The 13,364-nt window shown below is 34.2% G+C and overlaps 1 protein-coding gene across 1 annotated transcript in view; it reads left to right on the forward strand.

Moving 5' to 3' along the window:
* The window catches only part of LOC150108637 (protein YIPF1), a 69,676-nt gene that overhangs the window by 39,246 nt on the left and 17,066 nt on the right, over positions 1 to 13,364 (forward strand). The window lies entirely within an intron of this gene.

Genomic DNA, 13,364 nt, shown 5'->3' on the forward strand with positions numbered 1-13,364 from the left:
GTTGGAGTCTTGACAAGTAACAGACTGATTTGGAGGAAAATTGTAGATAGGAAGTTAGTAATGATGTAAATTTTTCAAGTAGTACTATCATATCTTATACCCCACCTTGAGGGTACATGTCAGGAATTTGATGATGAGTTTTACTGCGTGTACACGTAAGAAGTAATTTCAACTTTGGCTATTAAAGCATGACATAGGTGCAAGATGGCATCTCAACTGGAGAAAGTATCAGAGTGATTCTTCATCTGTGAATTCAGATGGGATTATACCCCTCCTCCACACACACACACACACACACACACACACACACACACACACACACACACACACATTAATATTTCTCAGTTACACTACTCTGAAGTAAAATCTGGATTTGCTTCTTCCCTTTCTTTAGTGTGGGCTGACAATTTGGCAGTATACAGGTTGATATTACAAATGAGCTAAGCAGTTGCAAACATTTATTCACAAGGAAATATATAGGCATTAAAAATGAACTTTATATTATTGTAAAGAGCAGCTAAGAGTTTTACTGCATGTACACTTAAGAAGTAATTTCAACTTTTGCTATTAAAGCATAACATCGGTGCAAGATGGCATCTCAGCTGGAGAAAGTATCAGATTGATCCTTCATCTGTGAATTCAGATGGGAAGTGTTATCAACAGACCAGTTGCATCTGTGAAGAGTTCAGACTGATTAAGTATGATTAAGGAAGCAATTATGAGGGTGGTTGTTTTTATTATTTTTCAACATAATCTCCCTTAAGACTAATACATTTATTCCAGCGATGCTCCAGTGCCATTATCCTGTCCCCGTAGTGGTTCTCAGTAAGATCTGCAAAATATCCCTCTACTGCTGCAATCATCTCTTGATTCAAAGAAAAACGCTGACCAGCAAGGAAGAGTTTTAGTTTTGGGAAGAGATAGAAGTTAGAGGGAGCCAAATCTGGGGAATAGGGTGGATGTTTGAACAATTCATAGTGCAGATCCCTTAATGTTCCCATTGCCAAAACACTTTTGTGGTGTTTTGGCAATGGGAACATTAATGTGCAATGTCCTGATGAAAGATCCTGCAAACCGAGTCTTTTCTCCTGAATGTTTTCGTATAGTCTGGTTAAAAGGCTGAAATAATATTCCCCAGAATAATATTTATTGTTTTACCCTTTTCATGATAATTAATAAATAAAATGCTTTTAGCATCCCAAAACACTGATGCCATGACCTTTCCTGCTCATGGTACCCACTTTGCATTCTTTGGCATGGAACAACTGGCTTCTGTCCACTGTTTTGACTGCTGTTTGGATTCTGGTGTGTAATGGTGAATCCAAGTCTCATTCATAGTAATAAATCATTGCACAAAATCTGTTTTATTCTTGTTAAAATGCTCCAAGCACTGTTCAGAGATTTTCATGCGAGTGCGTTTTTGATCTTCTGTGAGCAAGCGCAGCACCCATCTTGCGTAAAGCTTTTTCATTTGCAATTCTTCATGCGAAATATATCCTACACGTTCTTTTGAAATGCTTAAATGCTTATAGTCTTAGCAATTTGATGCACTTGGACTCACCAGTCATCCAATACCATATCGTGCACTTGATCAATGATTTCTGGTGTTGTTACGACATCCTTCACATGAATCAACTTCAAGGCTGGTATGGCCACGTTTAAACTCAACAGACCATTTCTTAATTGTCAAAAATGAAGGAGGGCAGTGCTCATAAACTTTAAAGAAATTCAAATGAATTTCTTTAGGCGTTTAACCTTCTTTTACAGAGAATTTTATAACCACATGTTACTCAATTTTATCCATTTCAAGGGATACAGACAACACTTTTTTCTTCAGACAGCTGTATAAAACGAACTACTTGACAGAATGACTTGCAATTTCACATGGATGTTTATGACAGATGTACCAACTTTAGAAAAAAAAAATCTTGCTGATAGTGTTGCCATCTATGGTTGAGGCCGAGAACTTTTCAGACCACCCTCGTAATCATCTTATTTGGAATCTCCTCTGCATAGTCCATGAGGGTCAACACATCTAGCTAGCTGTGAGTTTAGTGTACCATGATTTTGCAGAAATTCGTCGAACATTTCTAGCTCTTCAGTCTTATCAACTGCAGTTATTTCATCAGATAACAACAAATTCAAAGTTATATGTTTTGACTAGTGGGCGTGTGGGATCATATTCAGGGACAAAAAAATTTTCATGTCGAAAATATGGTTCAGGAACAAAGTAACATTTCTTCTTCCTGGGAAGATAAACATGCATAAAATCTGTGCAAGAGAAATGAAAAAAATCTCATATGCTCAAATTGTATAGAAGGGATAACTAAGCTGAACTTTTTTTTTACAACTAATGGAATTTCTTTGTATAGGGAAACAGTAAATGGAATCTTCCATGACATTTGGAGTTGTGTGTAATATCACAGCAGCTTCAAGACAAACCATACATTGTTCTTCAAAATGATGGGAGCATTGCCAAATATCAAAATACAGGAATACCTCGATTATCGCAATTCTCGATTTATCGCGGTTTATTTGATACCAAAATTCCAATTATTGCGCTCCAAATTCGAATTATTGCAGTCGCAAGATATGGTCCACTACATATGCAACCAGTTCAAGTCACCACTCTCCAGGTATCGTTCTCTTGTAGCGCTTCATTTTTATCCGACGGTGCCTGCTCACCACTCATCAGTAACTGTCTGCCTTTGCCTGAAGTACATGTGGATATTTATTTCTCTTCTTATTTACCCCTATAATGAATGCTAAAAGAAACAAGGTTGATATCAAGTCTACAGCTATCAAGAAGAAATGTAGAGTGATCAACTTATAAGTTGCATGTGATAAATAAGTATGAAGCAGGCATAACCAAAGCCAAAATTGCAAGAGACGCTGCAAACTATAAGCAACTAGGACACAGTGCATCGACCTCGTCTGGGTCCCAAACTACGAGAAACAGAAGCTATCTTATGATTGAAATGGAAATGCTATTGTCAGTGTGTATAGGAGATTGTAACCAAAAGAGAATTCCTCTTAGTCAAGTGACTATAAAAACAAAAGCATTCAATTGTTTGAAACTTTAAAAAGAAAACAATTAGAAAGCGAAAATGATTCGGCGTCAGTAGTGGAAGAAACTTTCTCTGTAAGTTCAGGGTAGTTTGATCAGTTCAAAAATCGATCGAGCATTCATAGTGTTCGTGTACAAGGTGAAATTGCAAGTGCCAATGAAAAAGCAGCAGCTAGTTTTCCTGGTGAATTGCAACAGATCATTGAAGAAGGAAATTATACCGATGATCAGATATTTAATGCTGACGAAACAGACTTATTATGGAAAAAAATGCCCAGTGAAACATTTTTAAAAAAAATGAAAAATCACAGCCTGGCTACAAGATTTCAAAGGAGTGTGTAACACTATGTGGCAATGCTTCTGGAGATTACAAGATGAAGCCTCTCTTTATTTATCGTTCACAAAATCCTCGCCCGCTTAGAAGTTTAGATAAACATTTTCTCCTTGTTCATTGGAGATTCAATAGAAAAGCTTGGATGACAAAAACTATTTATGAGGATTGGTTTAAAAACTGTTTTTGTCCTGAAGCTGAAAGGTACTGCAAGTCATTAATCTTGATTTTAAAATCTTGTTGATATTAGATAATGCACCTAGTTATCAACAGCATGATTTGTGCAAAAATGTAAAAGTTATTTATTTACTACCTAATACCACTTCCATCATCCAGCCAATGGATCAAGGTGTAATCGCATCCTTTAAGGCATATTACCTATGAAGAACTTTTTCACAAGCAATAGAAAAGACTACAGGAGATGAAGCTGACTTTGACAGAATTCTGGAAGGCATTCAATATCAAAAATTGCATTGAGAATGTCAAGGAAGCATGGAGGGAAGTAACGTCTAGCAACCTGAGAGCAGCGTGGCAAAAGATTATTCCTCATTGTGCAAATGATTTTAAAGGATTTGAAAATGAAGTAACCCATATTATCAATGACATAATTAAACTTGGCTTCGATCTAGAACTAAAAGAAATTGAAAAAGGTAATGTTCAGGACCTGCTTCAGTCACATGATAAGGAGCTGGATGATGAAGACCTAATTAACCTCGAGAGAGAGAGAGAGAGAGCGTGCTTACGATGCTCAAATCAATGATAATGATGAACAAAATGACATGGCACTGAAGGAATTTACCCTCAAAGAAATGGACGAAATGTTTAGAATTACTGAAAATTTTAAATAAAAAAATCTTAAACAGTGATCCTAATCTCGAGCAATCAATGAAAGTTCGTCAGGAAATTGAAAATTCCATCTGTTGCTGCCGAGTTTTATACGAAGAAAAAAAGAAAGAAAAAATTCCACCAGACAATTCTACACCAATTTTTATCCAAGAAAGAATAATTGTATGTGCTGTATGTACTCCTTATATATAAATAAAGATTAAAGAATAATCTTGTTTTTCTAAATGAACCTTAATTTTTAACTTAACACGTTTAACACATTTCTTTTTTACTTCATATATAAAATAATTGATAGATTTGAAAAATCCTTGGCAATGATCATGCATTATTTATCCTGATTATTGCGATATTTTTCATGGCAACAATAACTGCGATAATCGAGGTATTCCTGTATAACATTTATTGCTTTTATAATGAAGATACAAAAACATATTGACAGCAAATAACAACTTGAATCAGCTTTAATAATACTCATTGAAATATTATAGTTACTATTTTGCTACTCTTTCAAACCATATGTTGTATCATTATTTTTATGTAACTTTAATGAAAAGGTGCTTACATTTTTTTTTTTATGATAATATGAAAAGTTTTGCGCTGGTTAAACTGTAATTCAGAAGGCTTGATCCAAAATAGAATACCAGGCAATTGGATGAGCTCTCATCATTCCATTTTATCAAAAGGGAAATGTGAAAGAATTTAAGAATTGTGGGGAATTTTCTAACTGTCCAAGGAAAAATTTATATCCTTTTTTTTTTTGTTTCAAAAAAAAAAAAAAATGCATATGAATAACAAAAAAGTTGAATAAAAAACTGATATTTGCCAAGAACAGATCTCTATCTTAAAAAAAGCACAAAGAAATGACAATATAAGAGGAATCGTTGATCTCTAAAAAGCATTATCAAGTTATGTCATCATCAGATTCCCCTCCTCCCATGGGAGCCAAGGACTCATCAAGGAATGCCATACATCATCTGCACCAGCTGTCATACCTTCTCACACTAGATGTACTCACCACTTCAAGAGGCAAACTGTTCCACCCATTCATTGCTCTAGGAGAGGAAAATCTAGCTCTCATCCCCTTTCTTAACTGCACACAAACTTAATTCCAAAAATACCCCTTGTCCTCTTCCCACCTTTCATATACACACACACACACACACACACACACACACACGTATATACACAGCAATCCCTTGATTAATGCGACTAATGCGTTCTTTAAAACAGGCGCATTAATCAAAAATGCACTAATTGAATATAAGAAGGATTCCTATTTAGCTTTTGTTGATCTCTAAAAAGCATTATCAAATTATGTCATCATCAGAGATTCCCCTTCTCCCATGGGAGCTAAGGACTCATCAAGAAATGCCATGCAACCTATGATAACCTATGGGAAAAAGTATAATTCGTTTCTCATACTTCTTTTTTGACCTTTAATTTTTTTAATAAAAGAATTAGGATATCTCTCTGGGTCTAGTTAAAGGAAAACCATGAAGCTTGAAAGACAGTAAAACATATCAGAATATAAATTTATTCTTCTTCTTCTTAACAAAGAATTGATCTGACGTAGTTTGATGAGCATTCTGTTTCTTTTTTTCATACAACTGATGGTATGACCCTATTACCTCTTCTACTCTTCTGCAAATTTTACTGCTTCTCTCTCTCTCTCTCTCTCTTCACCATGGTCAGCCTCTAAGCATTGCTTCTTAAAAACTTTGGTTGCACGAAAAATATTTTCAATTTGTTTCTGTGAAATCTCTTTGGGCTTGTCAGTGATTAAATTTTCTTCATATTCTTCACAATCTTCCCACTGTGCATCTAAACGTAGCAGGTCAGAATCATTAAGTTTCTCAGAATGAGATTTAATCAACTTAGATTCATTTGAAAAGCCTCTAAAATCATTTGCACAATGTGGAAGAATGTTCTTCCAAATAGCTCGCATATTGCTAGCAGTAATTTCATTCGACTTTGTGACTTTATATCCAGGCTGAGATTTCTCTGATTTGGCCAGAAAAGTCTTGGAAGGCATTCACTTCCAAAAAAAGCGAATGTCTTTTCATTGCTGGTTTCATCGACATTAAATATTTGTTGGTCACAATAGCCCCCTTCTTACACAATTTTCTTCAAAATCTCTGGATAATTTGTGGCCACCTCCTTATCTGAACTTGCAGCTTCACCTATGATTAGAACATTATGTAGGTAATTTTCTTTTTGAGATGCTCAAACCACCAAGCACTAGCGTGGAATTCTTTTTTTTTTCCCCAAGGTTACAAAGAAACAATGCTTTTGATTTAATAAGGTCAGTGCTTACCAGGATCTGTTTCGGTTCAATCTTTGATCCATATAAAAAGAAGTCTCTAATTCAATCATTATAATACTTTGATTTCGAGTGCATGCATGATGAACTTGACGCAGTCTTACCTTTCTCTTTGTATTCATCAGCTTTGCTTAAAATTACTCTTATAGTTGATTCACCCATTTTGTGTTCTTTTCCTATCTTTGCTCTGGACTCGCCTTGTTCATTTTTCTTTATTATTTCAAATTTCTCCCAATGAGAATACTTTTTGAATCTTTTTCACACTTCCACTTTTTTCTCACTAATTCTTTTACTTATGATTAAAGGTTAGGAAAATACTTGAAAATAAAAAAGCAAACAAAAAAAAAACAAGGAAAACAATTGCAAAGGAGGCATGAGATATGATCATCAAAATGCTATGTAATTAGCAGATGACATAAATTTTGGCAATAAATTTAGAACATAGTGTATATGGAAGTAGTGTAGTATGCCATTAAAAAATAACTTTGTAAAATGTTTTAAATCGGTAACTAAATTATTTCATCCTGGTGAGTAATTTTTTAAAATAGTTAGCCATAAAAAATGTATAGAGAGAAAATTTTTAAAATCTGTAACATTTATTTTTAAAATATATATAGGCACACTAATCGAATTTGGGTATAGAAAAAAAAAATGATGTACTAATTGGGGTGCATTAATTGAGGGATTGCTGACTGTGTGTGTGTGTGTGTGTGTGTGTATAAAACATTCTATGTTTTTGATATCATCTTTGTCATTTTTTATTACCCTTGGAACCCAGAAGACCAACCCTGTAAAGAAGCAAATTGTCTTCCTTGTCTATAATGTAAATGTAAGTGTTCATTTCAGGATTGCAATTATCCTCAGAGTTATATTTGCAATTTTTGCTATGTGACCTTTGGACTTCAGCTTCCTATATGTAACTCCAAGGTCTCTAGTCTCATCAGTTTTTCCAAGCATAATCTCACTGATATAATATGCCATTGGAAATTTCATCATGCTAGAGTACATTACTTTACACTTGAATTGAATTGTTAATCATTATCATTTGTCCACAGTTCCATCTCATTCAAATCATTCTATAAGTACTGTATATTAGTAACATTCCTGATTGCCCTGATTGCCATTGCATTATCAGCAAACATTGAGTAAACTGTACAGATTGAATAGCAGATGCCCAAGGATGTCTTTAGGTTACACCACTGGTCACCTTAAATCTATCAGATCTAAGGTGACCACTGGTGTATTTTTCTAATACATCTCTGTCAGTCCTCTGCTTATCTAAGTCAATAGTTTATATTCCAGTCCCATATCCTCCAATTTATGTATAACCCTTTCATGTAGTATCTTGTCAAATAACTTAGCAAAGTCCAACAGTATCATAGTATATCCATTCCTTTTATTTGCTTCATCTGTAGCATTATTATAAATTATTAGTAGATCGCTCAGATATGATCTCTTATTATTAAACTTTGCCTGCCTAGTTGGTCAAGTGGATAGTGTATCCACTCTCCAGCCAACAGGTCAGAGATTCGAATCCTACCAAGGGTATGGATATTTGTCATTGTCTTTAAGTATGAGATGAACTTCATCGCCCAGTGTTAGATCACCACCTGCTAATTGGAGGACTGAGGTGGCTTGAAAAAGTTTCATGTTTGTTCTCTAGATTGGAGTTTCCAGATTGTGCAAAAAAAGTAAACAAAAAAAAGTAGAAAAAATGTAAAAATAGAAAAAAAAATCCCTTAGCCCACCTATAATACGAATGTATTATGAATTTACAAAAACCTTTTCTGGGTATCCACATTAAAAAACAAAACAAAACATGGTATTCCTTGCAAAGTATAGCTTGTTTGTCAACCCATTTCAGTGTACAAGTTCTTACCAACTTCTCTAAAATCTTCATCACAGCTAAAATAAATAAATTTTGTCAGAGTTCTGAATAGAGAAGCAGCCCCAGAGAGATAGGTTAGAGATTTCAGGCTTAGTTGGTATGACAAGGATTTAAGATAGAAAATTAACAAGAAAGTGACACACACAAAAAGACAAAGAAAGAAGAAGCAGATATAACAGCATCATCATTTGCTGACAGAATATAAAGAATTGGGAACCTTATGGATCAATTCTTAAGGTTAAAAGATGTTAAAAGAATTTAAACATTAATTCTGCCTGATTGATAATTACCGGGTTTTTAATTCATATACAATTGCTTATTTATACTAGACATATTTCCCCTAAATGTTTCACTGTTTATATAGCTAACAGCATTTTCAGGAGGTTGCATAACATAAATAAAAACAACAAAAAAAAACACAGTTCTTCATTTTATAACAACCTAAGTTAATATCTATAAATTGAAAAGACTGGAATGATAGTTGAATCACGAGTATCATTAGACATGTTACGTGCAGTCTCTCCATTGTTGTGTAAACTCTGTCCTGTGCCAGCAATGTCCTGTGGTTTAATTTTTTTTTTTTAAATTCAACCTCCCAATTATGCTGATGGCCATATAGCCAGCATCCTTTCCTATAGTGTTACATGATGATCAGCATTCATTTTAGACAAATTATGGACTCTACAACTGTGTTATAGTATGCCCACGCTTTAGAGATCTTCACTTGGCGCCAAGAATAGTCGATTCATGCTGAAGGGGAGAAAAATGAAAGACGTACGAATTGGTCGCCAACACGCAAAATCATGTGCTTTATAGGTAAAATTTTTCAACTCTTATACAATCAACATAGTTATCTACAATGATTATAAAAGAGAAGTTAATTTTCTGACGTGTATTAATAAACAACTCATCCCACAATACTGATTGATTACTTTATTATTGGAATGGATTCTCCTTCTATTGACATGCACAGAAGTGTCGAAGGGTCTCGAATCTGTGTGCGTACTATATAAATAATAATTTTTAATTTTCCCAACGTTTCAACCTTAATATGTGGTTTATAGGTAAAATTTTCCATCTCTTATACAATCAACATAGTTATCTACGATGATTATAAAAGAGAAGTTAATTTTCTGATGTGTAATAATAAACAACTCATCCCACAATACTGATTGATTACTTTATTATTGGAATGGATTCTCCTTCTATTGACATGCACAGAAGTGTCGAAGGGTCTCGAATCTGTGTGCGTACTATATAAATAATAATTTTTAATTTCCCAACATTTCAACCTTAATATGAAGGTCAAGTATAATTTCTTGGTATCTTTAATTTAAAGATACCAAGAAATTAAAATGTCTGGGAAATTAAAAATTATTATTTATAACATGATTGTAGAGTCCATAATTTGTCTAAAATGAATATCGACTGCAAAACATCTAGAGGAAATACATCTAATATAAATAAACAGTTGTATATAAGTTAAAAACCTGGTAATTATCAATCAAGCAAAATCTACTTGTAGTGAATTGCAAAAAATCAATTCTGCCTTTTCATTTTTATAACTTCCTATCCTTCTAGTTCATTCTTATTTTTCTCTCTCCCATTATTATTTATATTTGTATTTTTTCACGTTTTGTTTTCTTTGTTTGGTTCCTGCCAGTCCTTTATGTTCTGTTCTCAGCATACAATTTCTCCCAATTTTTTTTTTCTGTTTTCCGTAATTTCTTTTGTTTCATGGAAATGGAGTTGGAGTGGGGAGATATGTCTTGTATAGCAAACTTTGCTCTGTAACTTTCTGTGGTCCTTAGGAGTTTACTTTGATAAGTGTCTACTGTAGCTTTGTATAATAAATTTAGTTTAATCCTTTATCCAAGTGTGTGCAAACAAAGTATCTTCAGGACTGGGATAAAGTGGTACAACTTTGTTATACCACTTTACCCCAGTCCTGAAGATACTTTCTGGCACAAACTTTGTTTGCACACACTTGGATAAAGGATTAAACTAAATTTATTATAGTCTAACCAAATGAAAAATAAACTTTTAACATCTATCTCTAAATCCAGAGTAATTTAATAAAAAGGTGCTACACCGTTTGGCAGCTCCTGTAGGAGGAGATGACCTTGCTAATGCTTGCTAAATTTCTGCCTTGGTATCTCCACTTGGGCCTGGCTCCCACTGAAGAGACCTCAAAGGTCGAAACTAGTCTGGGTAGTGGCCCTTCCCTTAATGCATAACATTATACATATCTGCAAGGAATGTGTTTTGCATTATGGGAGATACTGAGATAGGAGTGTTGGTAGCTTGCTCCACCTTTGCAAAGAGTTGCCCGGTGTTGTACCACTTTACCCCAGTCCTGAAGATACTTTCAGGTGCAAACTTTGTTTGCACACACTTGGATAAAGGATTAAACTAAATTTATTATAGTCTAACCAAGTGAAAATTAACTTTTAACATGTAGCTTTGTAGTTTTTAGTGAAGAAGGCAAATTAACTATGGAAAGAGATAATTGAATAAGTAGTACTATTTAAGCTTGGTTGGCCAAGTTGTTAGCATATCTGCTCTCCATCCAAAAGGCTGCAGGTTCGAATCCTGCCATGAGCATGGATGTTTGTGATTGTGAAAATACTAGTGGTGGTAGATAGTAGATGACATTGGCATAGTTGATGGATTGAGTGGTGGAGAAATTCAGCAAAACACCAAGTTATTAGTATACAGTATAATGTTCCATCCAGTTTTAACGAATGGATCTTGAGAGTTTTATTAGAAATAAAACAGTCAAGCAAAGATAGGCAATCACAGATAAGTTCTGAGTAAAATTAGGAGAGGGAACAGATGGTATGAATTGCAGAACTATAATACAAATTACTAAAGAAAAATTTGCAAATCAAATGTTTGAAACAAAAATAATAGGAAAATGGTCCAGTAAGAAACTGCTGTGTGTGTGTGGATAAATGCGTTTAGGAGGGTTTAAAAACATCAAAATGTAACAGCTGATTAAATAATAGACTGTGTTGAAAAAAAAAATTTAGTTCTGAAACCAGTCTTAAAAAATTATGGTGGACTTGTATATATATGGTAGACCCTTTTGGGACATACACCAGGAAATGATTATGCAAAATAGATTAATATTATTATATTGCTGGGTTCATCAATAAAAATGAATTGCCATTAATAACATATTTGAAAATAGTTACTTTCACTATAATAAACTTGAGAGCAAAGGAATTGTTTGTTGGAGTGTGTAAAAATAATCATAATTATGAATATTTTTACAATTGTTTGTTAGTATATTATTAGTTTTGGTTTCATAATATGTATTATTGGCACTTGCGATTCTTGTCAAAATGAAATGTAAATCATTTGAAATTTTGATGTACTTACTAGATTATGATAATTATGTTACCTTCAATCCTTTTTGTTGTAATTTAAAAATATTAGGTGTGGTGTTTGAAAAGACATTCTTGTTAAGCTAACAAAGACAATGGGTCAGCCATTATATGTAACTTCTCGCTTGCCATTTACATGGAGTGCACATGCCCGCCCAGGCATTTGATGGGTGATTGACAGAGGGGGGGGGGGGTAACAAGGGAAACAGGAGAGAGCTAATGGAAGTTTAAGAATGCAGGCTGGAGAATTTTTTTCTTAGACAGCTTTTTAAGTTTTATGTGACAGTCGAGAGAATATTAATAGAAGATTCCAAAAAGGAATTGTAGAACTGTGAGTCTTTAAACTGGAGGAGTTGAGACTTTTATAAATTAAACACTTGTTGATTTAGTGTTTAGTTTATAAAGAAATATATTGGAGGCAGTGTTCTAATTGAATGTTTGAGGAAACCGAATGGAAAATTTCATCTTCTGTCTTAAGGACACTGGATTTCTATGGAAAAAGCAATTGGTGAAGTTTGAAATTGTAAAGTAGTTTAACATGAAGAGCTCTACTTAGATGTGTTGTTTATAAAGTAGTAGAAGAAACTTTTTTCTCTGGTACAAAAATTAGTAAATTGTGCATCAAATAGGACTGCAAGAGATAAGAATATTTATACTTCAGTGAGACAGGAGGAATAATACTGTATGCTACATAAGGGCAATAAGAAAAGATCCCATGGAAAAGAAGAAGAAAATGTTAAATATTTTTGGAAAAGGCCCTAACAAAGAAACTGACTATGAACATTTTGTTATTGTGAAAACAAAGTGTTTAGTCTGGCAGACATGATTAAATATATGTTAAACAATCTAGTAATAGAATGAGTTTTCTTATAAAATTTTCTTATCCAAAAATATTAGAAGTTTATTTTGCACTTGGTTAGATTATAATAAATTCAGTTTAATCCTTTATCCAAGTGTAAGCAAACAAAGTTTGCACCTGAAAATATCTTCAGGACTGAGGTAAGGTGGTGCAACCAGGCAACTCCAAGTAAAGGTGGACCAAGCTTTCACTGAGACAAGGAGTGATGAGAGCTTGGTCCACCTTTGCTCGGAGTTGCCTGGTGTTGTACCACCTTACCTCAGTCCTGAAGATATTTTCAGGTGCAAACTTTGTTTGCTTACACTTGGATAAAGGATTAAACTAAATTTATTATAGTCTAACCAAGTGCAAAATAAACTTCCAAAATCTTTCTCTAAATCCAGAGTAATTCAATAATAAGGTGGTACACCTGTTAGCAACTCGTATAGGTAAATATGACTCCTATTGCTCTGCCTTTGTATCTCCACATTTGGGTCTGCCTTCCACTGACGAGACCACTACCCAAAGGTCGAAAGGAAGGGCCACAACCTGGGTTGTGGCCCTTCCTTTAATGCATAGCAGTATACATATCCAAAAGGAGATGTGCTTTGCATTATGGGAGATACTGAGACAAGGAGTGACAAGAGCTTGGTCCACCTTTGCTCAGAGTTGCCTGGTGTTGCAC

The sequence above is a fragment of the Typopeltis vanoorti genome, chromosome 3 (assembly GCF_054136105.1).
Source record: "Typopeltis vanoorti isolate ZY-2024b chromosome 3, IOZ_Tvanoo_1.0, whole genome shotgun sequence".
Classification (NCBI taxonomy): domain Eukaryota; kingdom Metazoa; phylum Arthropoda; class Arachnida; order Uropygi; family Thelyphonidae; genus Typopeltis; species Typopeltis vanoorti.